Genomic DNA, 14,466 nt, shown 5'->3' with positions numbered 1-14,466 from the left:
CTCATTCTTCTATATTCTAATGAGTACAGCACAATCTACACAACCTTTCCTCATGAGACAGTCCCTTCATACGTGGTATCAGCCTAATGCACCTTCTCTGAACTGCCTCCAATGCAAGTTCATATTTCCTTAGATAAGGGCCCCAAAACTGTTCACTGTATTCCAGCATTGGTCTAACTAGTTCCTTGAATATTTTTAGCAAAATCTCCCTACCTTAATACTCCATTTGTTTTATGACTCTGTTTTTACTGTCCTTCTATTTTGTGAAGACAATAGTGGCTGTTGCAGAACACAAAAAATATGTCCTTTGATGAAGAATTGGAGATAATTTTTCCACAGTTATTAATCTGTTAACAAAATCACTTTCTCCTAAATAAAGGTGTAGATTTTTCATCATTTAACTATTAGGCCATCAACCACAGTGAAGGAAAAGCCTTCACTAACTTTTGTTAAAACAAAAATATCACCCTTAAAAATGACAAGGGGGCAGCAGGAAGTAGATAATTTGTGGTGATTGAGAGAGATAATTTTGCGAAAAATTTTAACTGAATTTTAAGTAAAATAAAAACTACTTCCTTTTATTTTATTCAAATGCAATTTTAATAAACAATAAAAATGATTTATTAATTATAAAGGAAAACTAAATTTTATGAAGAGCTGGGTATGTATATTTGGAAGCTGTTATAAAGAATTCTGAGGGGATTTCTAAATTAGTGTGGTATTTCCCCATATGATATATTTCCATGATCATATCTTTGTATTTCTTTTTGGAAAAATTAGTGACTGTCCCACGAGCTTTTATCTAGCTAGAAACCACACTGGTGAATGGAGATCGGTGCATGTGTAAGTTTAATCATACATTCTGCCGCATTCAATTTAACAGAAAAGCAGGAAAGTACTTGGACTGCAGCTGCCAGTTTCCTCTGCTCTCAGAAATGTCCCTGAATCAAATGTTACTTGAAGAATAGAAAAGAGTATATCAGAATGATTTACGTTATTCATTCTTCTTTGATTATTGTGGAGGGGAATGAACTGTTGGAGTCTCAAGAGATGCACTGTGCTAGTTATGTTTATTTGTGGAAGGAAAATGCCATCCTTACCTGGTCTGACTCCAGACCCCACAGCAACTTGTTTAACTCTGAACAGCCCACTGGACAATTGGGGATGGACAATAAATGCTGCACCGGTCAGCAATGACCTCATCCCGTGAATGAAAAAAACAAAAATTGCCAGTTTATTTTTACAAAAGGAACATTGCTTAACTGTTCATTGCAACTTGTATACTTTATCTTTTTATAACCAGCTTTGAAAAATCTGTTATTAATTTACAAAAAAATCACCTTTCTACATCTTGTATATTTACCATGTAAATGAAAATTGCATGCTCATTTGATGAGCCATATCTTATGAAAACAATTAAACAAGGTCTGTTTCAATTTATGTATGAACATTCGACTCGTTTTGCTCAGAGAATTGTTGCAGACATGATGGGCTGAATGGCATACTTCTGTGCCATAATACGTCTCTGATTGGACCTAATGAACATATTCTTAAAATGCAGCTTTAACCTGATTCTCAACCTTTTTCTACTTCTGAATATATCATCTATTATGTCAAGAAGTGGCCAAGAGCAACTGATGTAGGTGGAGGGGAATACCAAACATCAATGTGCATGCATTTCTTTCAAATATTTCACTTTAGAAATATCTAAAAGGAATAAGTGGAAATTATTAGTCAGACATTCTTTATGAAACTGCTACTGTGTTCTCTGTTTAGGGTGTTTTGCCAAATGATAATTTCATCTCATGTGGCTCAATGTATAAAATTTTGTTCAATTTGTGCTGAGAGCTGATAGAATGAATATTTCAGTGTGTCACCTTTAATATTATATGTTGACACATCTACTGACCGTTTCACAACAAATTCGAAGCACAGTGAGTCTGCAAGCTGTGCCATATGTATGCGGTGCGTTTGTGGATCACTGTTCTCCATAGTAAGCCACATACAATCCTGTGATAAATTAACATTGCAATGCTCATATCTGAAGAAACACTTTGGATACTCATCAGAAATGAGAGTTTAATTGTTTACCTATCCAACTTGGTCGAAGTCACAAAAGTGATTTTACAACTAGTTCGGGTAGGCCTAATGGAAGTCATGAAACATGGATTTATTTTTAAATTCTTAGGAAATTGCTTTACGAAATCCCACTGCAACCGAAATGATGCTATAGTTCTGACTGTGCTATAAAACTAACCCATCCGGGGTAGCACTTATTTAAAATATAAGGCATTTGAATTTAGCTTGATCATATCTGTATTACAACCACATCAACTTTTAATCCTGGGGCACTAAAACAGGAATTTAGCCACAAAGACGACTTCAGCCTCTCAGTGGCTGAAAAAAATAAGACTGGCACGTGCTGTAACTGCTCCAGCCATTTCTCCTTGAAGGAGGGAAATACCAGACAGGTTGCAGAAGGTGTTGATTTTTGTGAAATAAAGCAATATGGAATCAATGAATGGTCAGGGTTGTTAATAGTGCTAAAATAGCTGGTAGTGACAATATATATGTAAGCTGCATACAGCTCCTGATATGACAAACAGAAATAAATAGACATATTGATGGAATGAAACATTTCTTCACTTGACTGTAAAAATAGTGACAATATTTTTAAAATTTTAATCTTCAATAAGTTCCACATCTGGAAGAATTGTTAGTCAGTTGAATGAGCATAATGCCCCAGTTTGCAATAGTGAATAAACTTCATATTCAGAGAGTGGAAATGGAGCCAGCCCAGTGTGGTATAGTTCCAACTGTACTATTTCCTCACCGATTACAAGAATCTAGAATGTTGGACACTCATTCTATATTTGGTGTTTTGGACAACATTAAAAGCTACAGCTGCTCATTTGCGAAATTTAACATTTAAAATCAGGACTCTTCATATGTTGGCTGGAGGAGAAAAGGCTTAATAAGATGGTTTTAGAAATGTTATGATTTAGCCAGTGGTGGGGTGACAATTTTCTAAGTGAACATATTTGACATAATGCGCAGGGTTTTTTTTAAATTGAAGCAAAAGCTCTGTGGTATTATTCTGAAAAATGGTAATATTGTTACTTAGTTCGATGCATTTTCTTGAATCCTGGAGTAGATTTTTGTAAGGATATATAAACAAGGGTGTTATTTTCTGGCATGTAAACAACTTTATATTAGTCGTGAATGAAATACTGCACTTTCCTTTGGTTACAATGTAATACTTTTGTAATGTACAACTTATTGTTGCTAATATTAATAGATAGATGTTTATTAATTTAATATCATAATCCTCTATTCACTATTTAATGTTGGCTTCATCCACTTATTTTAAGAGGTAAACAGCTTTGTAAGATAGCCAAAAAATGGTACACAAATGTATGAAGCACTCAACAAAGAAATATTGTCAATAGTAATTTCTAGACCTCTTGTGTCAAAATGATTTAGAGTCATACAGTTACAGAGCTGTACAGCATGGTAACAGACCCTTCGGTTCAACTCATCCATGCAGACCAGATATCCTAAATAAATCTAGTCCCATTTGCCAGAATTTGGCCCATATCCCTCTAAACCCTTTCTATTCAGATGCCTCTTCAATGTTGTCATTGTACCAGCCTCCGCCATCTCCTCTGCCAGCTCATTGCATACGTGTACCACACTCTGAGTGAAAAAGTTGCTCCTCTTGTCCCTTTTAAATCTTTATGCTCTCACCTTAAATCTATCCCCTCTAGTTTTGGACTCCCCTACCCTAGGAAAATATCTTGGCTATTCACCCTATCCATGCTCCTCATGATTTTGTAAACCTCTATAAGGTCACCTTTCAGTCTCTGACATTCCAAGAAAAATAGCCCCAGCCTATTCAGCCGCTCCCTACAGCTCAAACCCTTGTTGATAATATAACAGTTAAATGTGAAACATATCTCTTTTTCACAGTAACTGCTTTGGCATCATATAACATTCATCACAAGTTAGCTTCCCACATTGCCTTATGTTATGCAATGTACCATGTGCTTTTATGTGCTTCTGGACCTCAGATCTTGGACTCCAAAATTTTGAAAAAGTGGGTATATTAAATATGCTTCCTATTGCTAACTATCAAAAAGTGGGTCCCAAAAATAAATAGATTGCATGCTTAACGTGCCTCAGTATGCTGTCTACAGTACTTATCAGTGTGGGACAAAAGGATGAACACAAAAGCAGAAACTAAAATTTTCTGTTTAGTATTTCTCAGAAAAAGAGGAATAAACTGTAAATATTTATTTAAAAACCAACAACACTATAAACTTTGCATATGTTGTCCTATGCTGGACATCTCCCAGAGCTACCGAGATTTGGGATGAAACGAGCCTGTCACACTGCAAGCAAAGTTCAAAATCTCAGTTAGACTACATTTACAATGCAATACTATCTGCTGAAATACATTTTGCTAAAACACACACACTGGAGAAAATGCAAAAAATAATGTTTACATTTCTGTAGCAGAAACCTTGATGGTACAATTGTAAGGATGGACTGAATAGACTGATTCATGTCTCTAGAAAAAGAGGATATAGAGGTGACCTGATGGAGGTTTTTAGAATTGTGGTGGAGCTTGATAAGGTAGATGGGCTGAGGATGTTTCCACTAAGGGTCACAGATACAACGTAGTCACTAATGAATTCAACAAGGAATTTATGAAAATCATCTTTACCTAGAGGGTGATGAGAAAGTTGGAGCAATTGCTGCAAATAGTGTAGATACTTTAAAGGTGAAGCTAGACTGGAACATAAAAGGAAAAAGGAAGAGAAGGCTATATTGATGGAATGATGTGTAAGGATGACAGGAATCGTTTGTGGGACATAGACACCGGCATAGACCTATTAACCAAATGACTTGTTTCTGGTCCTGTAAATTCAATGTAAAACTGTGGATAAATGAATTACTGGTGATTGAATCTCCCATTAGTTCATAACATTTGCCCTAATATCGAGTACAAGCATGGTACAATTGCACTGAACTGTATTGTTCAATAACAGCTCGGTGCTTTATTCAAATGTTTTAGGATGCCATAGAGTCATATGAATCTGCTTCATTACTGATTTCCCATTTTACCATATCTTCACTAATTCACCGAAGCATTTATTTTCTGTTGCCATTGGTTATGTTGAAAAGCAATGTGTGGACTTTTAGATGTCAATAATATACTAACACAGGAAAGATCAAAGAGCAGTTAAAATCAAAATGGTATTGAACAAGATTGTGTTCTTCACAACTTAAGGCCAAGACGGATTCAAATACAAACGGCAGAAGGCTAACAGTTTGCTGGTGTCAGGTCTGCCCTTCCCAATAAACACATTTGATGTCTAATTTATACATAATGGTACTGAATATTTGGAATTGGTTGATGGCAATGAGTATAAGTATAAAAAGCCATTCCTTGTAGGCCTCTTTTGAACTCTACATTGATTTACTCTTGTTTTAGATATCAGGGTAAATGTTTTGAATGAATGTCCCTATTCTGGATCTTCACCCACCAATAATTTATATCCCTTAGTGTGTGGAATAAAACAGACTGAAAGAAGAAAAAAAATTGCAATTGTACCATGCTATGGGAATTAATTGGGAAATATATTAAAGTGATTTATATACTAATCATTGCTGTAAAATACATTAACTGTTTTACCAGCGAATTTTGCTGCAACTGAGTACCGCTAGTGCTTCTACAGATGTTGTAAAATGATCAATCTTGCAAGATTGGCTACAGCACAGCAATGCTGCAAGGTCAAAATCCAGGAATTCTCTCCCTAATGGCATTGCGGGTCTACGAACAGTCCATGGATTGCAGCGGTTCAAGTGTCAATTAGGGATGGACAGTAAGTGCTGGCCCTGCTAGTGATGCCCACATACCACAAGTGAATAAAGTAAATTCATTTGCATGGCTCTGGAAAGTAATAAACCATAAAGACACCATTCCTGTTTTTCTTGTGGCAAAATACATTCACCTTTCACTGAAACTTTGAACAGCCCGTCTCATAACTTTTTCTCAAAATCATTTTGTGGCTGAATTGCTCAACGCCTATTAATTGAAGCAAGAGGTATTCAAATGATATTGAGAAACTAAACAACCAATCCGGCCACCACAGCTTTTGAATTCTATTCCTCTAGGAATGAATCCCAATGTTTTGATTTTAGTTCTAATGGCTTTGTTAACCTGCTTTGCTATCTTTAATGATTTGTGATTTGTATTCCTAGACTCTATTCCTACAAATATTGAACTTATAAAATCTATTGATAATTATTGTTAACTTTATAACAATATTAGTAAATTGTTTGATATCAAACATCAACATCAAGTGACAATGTATTTTGCACATAGAGTCAGAGAGTCATACACCATGGAAAGAGTCTTCAGTCTAATTAGTCCATGCCAACCAAGTTTCCCAAACTAAACTAGTCCCATTTGCTTGCATTTAGCCTGCAGCCCCCAAATCTTTCCTATTCACATACCTGTCTAAATGTCTTTAAATGTTGTAACTGTACCTGCATCTATCATTTCCTCTGGCAGTTCATTCCACATACGAACTACCCCCTGTATGAAAATGTTGTCCCTCAGGTCCCTTTTAAATCTTTCTCCTCTTACATTAAACATTTACCCCCTAGTTTTGAACTCCCCCACTTTTGGGAAAAGACCTCTGCTATTCACCTTATCTATGCCCTTCATGATTTTATAAACCTCGATAAGGTCACCCCGCAAGTACCTACACTCCAGTGATAAAATTCCCAGACTATTCAGCTTCTCCTTATAACTAAAATCCTGCATTCCTGGCAACATCCTGGTAAATTTGTCTGTACCCTCTCCAATTTAATAATGTCCTTCCTATAGCAGGCCGACCAGAACTGTACACAGTCCTCCAAAAGTGACATCACCAATGTCCTGTACAACCTCAACATAATATTCCATCTGCTAAACTCATTGGTCTGAGCAATTAAGATTTCCCAGATTATTCATGGGGCATCAGTCTTTGAGATATGTACAGTGATATTACAGCTGTACGAACCATCTTGAATGGCGAATTGTAAAAAAGGTCATCATTCTCCAAAAGGAATATAATTGAACATTTCTGATAACTCAGAACATAACTAGTGACAGTGAATTAAGAAAGCTAAGAGAAGAGTGCCATGAGAAAGCATAAGTGGATGGAATAAAGGCAAATCCAAGTTGTTTTTTTGATAAACATATGGAGTGCAAAAGAGTATCTGGGAAAAGAGTAGGGCCCATTCAGGACCATAAATATAATCTACATGAGGACCTAGAAGATGAGGGCACAGTCCTCAATTAATATTTTGAAATGTGAGCAGCACTAAGGCATGTGATGTTACTGCCATAAATTCGCTGATAGACATTTGCTATGACAATATAGTTTGCTTTATTCTGTGGTTAGATGATCTGAACATGGGTGCAGCCATTCAAACATCGATGAGAGAAAAATAAAAGATCCTTGCCTGAATATTCCTTAACATTCTGAGAGTGCCATAGAATTCCTGTTTCTTTATTTTGCTAATTTGAGACTATGATTTTGTACTTTTGAAGGTCTGTAATGCTGGACTTCTTCTTGCTCTTTTTTTCTTTACTGGGAATTTGCACTCAGGAATCTGTACCTTATTACCTTGATAACAAAGATGGAATTGTAAGTGGTGACTTGAAAACTTTTCACTGTGCTCATATGAGCACATGTGACAATAAAGCTCATTCTAATTTAATTCAGTTCCATATGAAGTACAAGTGGCAAATATATCATGTATCAATCACAACAGGAGATTCCCTCTGCATTGTGTTACATAAAATGCTATCTTAAACAACAAAAAATTATGCTATACCATTCATTATATTCTGACTATGTATCACAGCCATCACATTTTTTAAAAAAAATGCTTTATAACTGAATCTTTTGTTTTTTAAATGTTTTTTTAAATGATTAAAAGGTGAGGCCTGTGCTTGCTGGAAGAATACATTCTTAAACTACATGTTTGGGACTGTAGACTCCCTCTCTTGTGACAAAATGACTTATGCAGTTTTCCTATATTAATATACAAATGTGTAAGACAATTAATATTACTTACCACAGTATGTTTTGTAGATAATTCTTCAGGTTCTTTAGTTTTATATTCAGTACACCAGTTGCAGCATCACCACAAATAGTATTGTGACTGAAATGGAAAGCAGGCACTCAGTGACAAAAAGCAACTGTTCGAGTATATATACGAAAGAAAAAAAACTAACCCACCCATTTCAAAGGGAAACCCCTTCAAAAAACACAAGTCACTTTTTCATCATTATCAAAAAGTTTTGACTTTGTGACCCTCCTACGGTTTTCTCTTTAAATTGGACAGAAAAAGGTTGAGCTCCTAAGTGGTGTCGCAAGCATGAGGATTCCCTTGTCTGCATAGCTGTAACGGAAAAAAGAGTCAGTGCACTCCCACACTGCAAGAGGAAGCCCTAAAGAAAAGCCTCAGTGAACAGAGTGGCCTGCACCAGTGGAAAACTTACATCAACAGCAATGATAACAATATCATAGATCTGTAATTTACAGTAATCGTGGAGTTACCAAAGACACACCTTTATATTAATCGTAAATGTTTTGTTAAATAAAATAATCAGTGTGTTTATTTCTAAGCTGACCCAAAATTTCCTGAAAAGAGTTGTGGAAGAGTTGCAATGGTACATCACTGACTATGTTGTGAAAGCATTTCTGTATTTGAAGCATTAACCAAGGAACAAAGTAAATAAATATTCTTGTAAATTGCTCTCAACTGTAGCATGTAATACATTTGAAATAATTGCTGTTTATAAAAGAAAAGAGGTGATTTTTATTGATTTTAACCAGTACTGATAAAAATTTCCTCGGGGTGAAACATTCCTTTTGCCACAAGTTCCAGCAACTCTGCTGTGTTTTTCTGGTGTTTTGATATTTTTTCAAGTTTATAGTAACTGCAGTATGTTTGATGTTTCTCTGCTTTTCAATATTTTTGGCAGAAGAACCTCCAAACAGACAGGTTAAAAAATGTATTCAAGTAAAGGATATGTGTGGTGCAGGCTCAGCAGTAGTTTCCAAGCTTACACATTTATTTTGTGAAATAGCTGTTCATGAATACCTCCTATTAAATTAATCAATAATATTGTCATCACGATGACTCATAAGCCTTATCACCCACGGACATGTTGAACTTTGAAATAGAACTTTTTTTAAAGAAAGATGATATGCAAACAGAAGAAATGACTGAGAATGTAAATTCTAAGCAATATAATTTAGTGACTAGAAGTCCTGTCAGGATTATCCTCAGCCTCAAGGTAGACCATATAATGTCACACCTGATGGGAGTCAAAGAAGCTTCAAAGGGAAGGATTTAAAAGGGAGGAATGTATTGCAAACTGGACTGTAATCTGTGAGTTATCGCACACTCTGAACGTAGGAGAAAATAAGCAGTTCGAGTGAGAGACAGGTTTGTGCTTTTCTCTTTCAAGAATGTGTAAGAAAGGGGTTATAAGCCATTTTCAGCCCTAGTCTGTGTGTGCTAGTGGGTATGGATGTGCTATCAGGGACACAGCTGAGAAGGCCCTTAACTATACCTGCATTGCAGCTCAAAAAGAAGGAGGTATCTCTCTGTCTTTGTTGGAAGCCAGAAGTTAAAGAAAGCTATAGTCAAAAGGAGACAAGACAAAGATATTTCAGCTGACCTACAAAACCAAGCATCTTGAAATCAACTGCTCACCTGCCAACATTAATGCCCCTGGTATCAACCCAATGAGCTGGTTGCAATATTTCATCGTCTACTCTTAGAGTCATAGAGATATACAACATGGAAACAGACCTTTCGGTTCAACTCGTCCATGCACACCAGATATCCCAAATAAATCTAATCCCATTTACCAGCATTTGACTCATATCCCTCTAAACACTTCCCATTGATGTACCCATCCAAATGCCTTTTAAATATTATAATTGTACCAGCCTCCACCACTTCCTGTAGCAGCTCATTCCATACATGCACCACCCTCTGCGTGAAAAAAGTTGCCCCTTCGGTCTCTTTTAAATCTTTCCCATCTCACCTTAAGCCTATGCCATCTAGTTTTGGATTCCCACACACCGAGGAAAAGACCTTGTCTATTTACCTATCCATGTCCATCATGATTTTATAAACCTCTATGAGGTCACCCCTCAGCCTCTGATGCTCCAGGGAAAATAGCACAGTCTTTTCAGCCTCTCCCCATAGCTCAAAACCTCCAACCTTGGCAATATCCCAATAAATCTTCTCTGAACCCCTTCAAGTTTCACAACATCCTTCCTATAGCAGGGAGAACAAAATTGCATGCAGCACTCCAATAGTGGCCCAACCAATACCCTGTACAGCCGCAACATGACCTCCCAGCTCTTTTACTTAATGCACTGACCAATAAAGATAAGCATACCAAATGCCTTCTCCACTGTCTTATCTACCTGCGACTCCACATTCGAGGAATTATGAACCTGCACTCCAAGGTCTCTTTGTTCAGCAACACTCCCCAGGTCTTTACCATTAAGTGTATAAGCTTTGCCCAATTTGCCTTTTCAAAAAGCGGCATCTCACATTTTTCTAAATTAAGCTCCATCTGCCACTCCTCAGCCCACTGGCCCATTTGATCAAGATCCCGTTGTACACTGAAGTAACCTTCTTCGCTGTCTACTACGCCTCCAATTCTGGTGTCATCTGCAAATTACTATCCAAACCTCAGAACTCAGAGACTGATCTGTATATTTTTTCCAAACTTTTAGCTTTTTTGAACTCACCCCTAACGGGATCAGAAGCTATAGACAGAAATGGGTGGTATCATCAGGTCAGATGATACTCTGTGCATATATGGTTTGTATTATTATTTATCTCGCAATTAGTAATGAATAAACTCACTCTCATTAATTCAAGAAAGCCTGAGTAAACTTTCTCTCTTTAAAAATTATATTCATTTGAATTGGGAGAAAGGCATCCACAGGGAATGGATCCTTTTAAAATTAACTTTGTTGCAGTCATCCGAGAGGGTGGATGAATAAAGAGAGGGAGTCAGTTGAACCCTCCTCACCTGGGAGCTTGATAGTTTGGGATACTTGGAGCTGTAATAAATTAGCTAAAATAACTGAATTCAGATTTGATAAAGAAATCTACAAGTGAAATCTCCAGAGACAATGTCCTTTTCTAAATTTAAGAATTACTGTTTGTGGACCGGTGGACAAACAACCCATTTATATGACATCCTACTGTCAGCTATTTGAGCACAGATATTAACTAATTTAGTTTAAACGGATGAGGAAAATTGTTGATAGCAGGAGGAATACTGTTATATGGACTTCTTAAGTGTGGGTCCTTCTCATTGATCATATTCTCTAGGCCATGAAATTTCAGCATCCAGTGCTCCCAACATTGAGTCTCGCGGTGTTGCCAAGAGGAATCATTAGATTCAAAACATTGATCTCTCTCTCTCTACAGATTGTGAGTTTCTCCAGCACTTTTTGTTTTTATTGTTGAGCCTTACTTGATGTACATTGGATCCGAGAATCTTTGGTTTGGATCATCTGGTTGGCAGCAATTTTGGCCACAATGCTGCTATGTTTTCTCTGTCCTGATGATCCCACCCATTTTTATCTGTAGGCTCTGATCCTACTAGTGGCAGAAATGCCCAGCACAACCTCTCCAGGGAAAATTCAGTGTCCGGATTGAAGGAGAGGACTTGTCCCCACTTTTACATTAGGAGCTGCCACATTCAGGTAACTTTTTAATGGTCTCAAGCCTTCTAGTGAATAGATGTGAATTCCTGAATGGGTGCATAGGTGAATGAATGAATAAGTAATTGAATGAATAAGAAGATGGATGACTGGGGTAGTTTGAATGGGGTTTAAACAAGTGGTCAGGGGGTCTGGTTTGGCTGTAGCTAGGTTGGCCTGGTTGGGGGTTTTCAGGTGGTCATGGGACATTGGGTGGTCAGCAGAAGGGTTGGTCACTTTGTAGTTTAGTCAAGCGCAGTTGGGTCTGGTCAGATGATGGTCAAGTGATTACAGCAATTTCTGGATGGGAGGGTAGTTGGGTCTGTTGAGGGGTAGTCACGAGTAGTTGGGTGATTAGGGGCTTTTTGGGTGGTTAAAGAGTGTGGCTAATTTGGTTCAGGTTGGCGAGGCGATAAGGTCTATTGGGGGAGTGTAATTTGCTGGTCTGGAGCTAGTTAAGTGGTCTAATGGTAGTTTGGTTGTCTGGGCTAATTTGGTGGTCCTGGGGTAGTTTAGTGGTCCAGGAGTAGTTTCAGTGGTCTGGTGTAGTTTAGGTGGTCATTGGGTAGTTGGATGGTCATGGTGCTCAGTGTGAGGACAGAATGATGGTCAGTTCAGGCTTAGTTAGACTAGTTGAGTGCTCAGGTGGCTAGTTAGGTAGTGGGAGTGGGTAGTTGGTTTAGTGTTTAGCCAGATTGTCAAGATAACAGGGAATGGGTGAATTGTCGGGGTTGTGGTTTGGTCTGTAGTCAAGTGGGGGTAGTTGGGTCCAGTTGGTGGGTTGGTCAGGGGGTATAGTTGGGTAGTAAGGATACCAGTCAAGTGATTGAAAGGGTAGTTGGACTGGTTCTGATGCTAGACGGATGGTCAGGGGTGTGGTTAGGAGGGTATTCAGATGGTTGGGTGGGTAGATAATTGGAAGGGATGGAGGGGTTAGTTCTGGTGTCCAGCTCAGCCGTCCTGGATAACCACTGAGTTATCTCAAGTATTAAACTGTGTTATGTTTACAGGGAACATATGCTGTCCCTGAACTCAGGGTCAGAGATATTCATATCGTGTCCTAAGCAGCAGAATTATCAAGCATTGCCAGGCAGTTCCACAGATGTCTGTGCATCAGGACCTCTGCAGGGTCCTGAAGTGCATTCTCCCAATGTGCATCCTGTTGTATAAGGTAACGCTTTTGAAGGGGTTAATGTTCATGTTACATTGATGCCATCCATTCTCCTGATGATACACACAGTCTGTGGGTGAAGACAAGGTGTTCTGCTCTGATTTTCAAAGGGAGCAGATGTATCTGTGCTAGCTCCTTAAGGTTCAAGTAATTATGTCTGCCTAAATGTAATTGTGCTTAGTGCTATAATACAATAAATCGTCTGGTTATCTAAGAATCTTCTGCAGGTACTATATGGTGGTATATCCTCTACCACTAATCACTAAATAGGTCCAGGTCAAAACAAATATAAATCAACATTTATGGTGGCAAGCTACCTCCAACAAACACATCCTGTTAGAGGTGGCAAATAGAACAAGAAGTAGTCACCTGGAAGAAATGCCATAAAATCACTTACTCATCTCTGATGATCCAGAGACTGGAAGATTTGGGCAGCATGTTGGCTCAGTGGTTAGCACTGCTGCCTTACAGTGCCAGGGACCCGGGTTTGATTCCTCCCTTGGGTGACTGCTTGGAGTTTGCACATTCTCCCCACGTCTGCGTGGTTTCCTTCGGGTGCTCTGGTTTCCTCCCACAGTCCAAAGATGTGCAGGCTAGGTGGATTGGCCATGCTAAATTGCTCATAGTGTTCAGGGATGTGTAGATTAGGGGGATGGGTCTGGGTGGGATGCTCTGAGGGTCAGTGTATGCTTGTTGGGCTGAAGGGCCTGTTTCCACACTGTAGGGATTCTTTGATTTGGATCAAAATATAAGCATTGTAGAAATGTCTTTGACTTGCAGTCTGGTTGTCAAGAAAGTGGTTAAAAATGGAAATTCAATTTTCAACTTCCATCATCGGATTTTAATACCTGAAGCCTTTATAGGCCATAAATGGAAGAATATAAATAGGAAGAAATGTGGACAGAAATAAGACGAGTTCAGGAAGTAAAGTAAAATAAACAAAATTGTCTGCACTAAAATGACCATTTTATGTAAACACATTCAATTGAGTCACGTATCAAGAAAAATATTTACAATTGTTTGATGTGGCACACATATCGGAAATGAATGTTTGCCCTGCAAATATTCAGTTGAAGAAAACAATCAAGTCAGAGTCAAGACTACATAAATGAACCATATTTCAATAGCTGCTTGGCATAGCAGCAGTCAGAGAGAAAGAAATAGAGTGGTAACTGCAAGGACTGATAAATTGCCTTTTCATGTTTCCTTTTTCAATATTTCAAAAGCTAGCATTGGTGATAGAATAAATTGGAGAAACATTCACCCAGTGAAAACTCAAGGATTCTACAAGTTTTGCTACTGCTGAGGATACAAATTATTATCTTAACAGTGAGGGTCTCAAATTCAGCTATAACTTAATGCCTCCAAGAACCTTTCAAACTGCTGTATTCTCTATTTTCCTGTTGTGCTAGACTCTCTCCCTTCCATAATTTTATACCTGTATTTCAGTAGGTATTGGAAGTTGTGCTTTTCATTTTGCTTAGGCTT

The 14,466-nt window shown here is 37.9% G+C and overlaps 1 protein-coding gene across 1 annotated transcript in view; it reads right to left on the bottom strand.

The window, feature by feature from the left end:
* The window catches only part of LOC109912952 (TNFAIP3-interacting protein 1-like), a 66,903-nt gene extending 58,671 nt beyond the window's left edge, over positions 1-8,232 (bottom strand). Inside the window, exon 1 of the mRNA XM_048604486.1 lies at positions 8,137-8,232. The gene's annotated coding sequence lies outside the window, so the exon portion shown is untranslated. The remainder of the gene's footprint in view (positions 1-8,136) is intronic.
* Positions 8,233-14,466: the final 6,234 nt, after the last annotated feature.

Source organism: Rhincodon typus, chromosome 1 (assembly GCF_021869965.1).
Source record: "Rhincodon typus isolate 14 chromosome 1, sRhiTyp1.1, whole genome shotgun sequence".
NCBI lineage: Eukaryota > Metazoa > Chordata > Chondrichthyes > Orectolobiformes > Rhincodontidae > Rhincodon > Rhincodon typus.
The sequence above is the reverse complement of the archived record's forward strand: the minus strand, read 5'-3'. Positions and strand labels throughout refer to the sequence as shown.